Below are 1939 nucleotides of genomic sequence, written 5' to 3'. Positions count from 1 at the left end.
CAGAAACAGGAAAATGCAGGATTTGGGCTGAAATGGGGAAAAGTGGTTAGCACTAGTGCCTTAAAGCAAGAAGGTTGTAGGTTGAAGCTTGTTGGTCAGCTGGGCCTTTCTGTGGAGGTTGGATGTTCTCCCACAGTCCAATGAAATGCTGCTTAGGTTCATTCCACAGAAAACTGATAGAAACTAACAGAGTTGATAAAGAATAAAGAGAAATGTGATTATTTAAAGCCTTTGAAGTGCTTCAGATGATCTCTGTCCACTCATTCATTCATGTAAGCTTTCTAATGCAGCTTTGATCTTCACAGTCTGCTTTATGAAACTCATTCTAACCCTGAATGTCAGTGTTCCTCCTTCTCTTTCCCATCATTCATGCTGGCAGTGGAGGAGATTTGGATGTTGGACTGTGTTTTGGATGATGTGTGTATGTTTGTGTTGGACTGCTGTCTGTAAAGCAAACGGCCATTTTGCTATGGATTTCAGTGTCAGAAAGACTTTAAGGTGGAATGAAGAGTTTGAGAGTTCCACAGTGAATTAGGATTCAAAAGTTATTGAATCATTTTCCTCATAAACCAAACAAAATGATTGACAAACATGTTTTTTACAAACTCAGTGTTGGACTTGGATCAGCAGGATAACCTGATATTTAAAGGCATTTTAGTCTCGCGGTATGAGAGTCCAGTTATTAATATTTATGGATGATGGTCTTTCAGTGTTACACTTTGTAGACGCTCCCTGAGCCTCACAGCCAGCTGCACATAGACCAGTTGACATTACCCAGCATTAGAGGCGGGTGTAAAAAATTAATTTTCCCATTTAAATCGTTTTAATTTGAATTAATTGATTTTTAATACAAATGTATTTTGCCAGAATCTCAGGTTAAAGCTCACAAACTATTTCAACAACCAGCAAATAGCTAAAACAGTAAATGAGAGCAGCTAAACACACAAAGATGAAAACAGAGCGTGGAACTTTCACTCGACGCCACATACACGCCGTCGGGGCTGAAAGTCAACAGCTCACAGATCCTGAAGCTGCAGGTTTCATCTCTCTCCAAACAAAACTGACTGAACCAGCAGCAAAAGAAGATCCAAACTCTGCTTCACGTTTGATAAATATGCTCATTAATTCTCTGTAATGATCTGCGTCTGGAGGAGGAGGATTTGGACCCAAACGCAAGCACGGACAATAGCGTAGCTGTTAGAAAATTTATTAACAATGAAAGGCAAAATAAAAACCAAAGCGGAGCATTGCAGGGAGCTATGCTAACAAAAACCTAAACTGGGAATAGCTACAAAGTAACAACGAAAAGAACAAAAACCTGCAATGAGAAACTTGAAAACCTGAGACTTGAAACCTTGGACCATGGAGAAACACACGGCAGAAATACAGTGGCAAACACACAGACAAACCAGCAACTAACACAGTGAAACGCAAGGCTTAAATACACAGAGGGATAATGAGGGAATGAGACACAGAAGGGGAACACAGCTGGGAGGAATGAGACCTAACGAGACAGGGGGAGCAAAGCTAGAAACACAGACATCAGACATGAACCTGAGGGGGTAGGGCTAAATAAGTATATACTTCTGCCTACTCCTTTTCAAACAACTGTATGGAATGATTTTATGAAACGTTGGTGAATGTATATGTTTGAAATAAAAAAGAACTGAACTGAACTGAACTGAACATGAACCTTCAAAGTAAAACAGGAAACAAGAAACAAAGATGCAGACTAAGAAACACGGACTTTACACGGGCAGAATAAACCTAAACTAAACACGAGACACAACCTAAGAACTAATTCCTCACCAAGAATAACTGAAACAGATCTATTAAAATAAAAAACAAAGCTCCAGAAAATAGTCCATGATGCAAAAATAAACCAAAGCATAAAACTGAAAATGCTGGGTCAACACTGACCCAGAACCGTGACATTCTC

Source organism: Perissodus microlepis, chromosome 17, assembly GCF_051167445.1.
Source record: "Perissodus microlepis isolate ML-2025 ecotype Zambia chromosome 17, ASM5116744v1, whole genome shotgun sequence".
NCBI classification, from domain to species: Eukaryota; Metazoa; Chordata; class Actinopteri; order Cichliformes; family Cichlidae; genus Perissodus; species Perissodus microlepis.
This window is presented reverse-complemented; position numbering follows the sequence as displayed.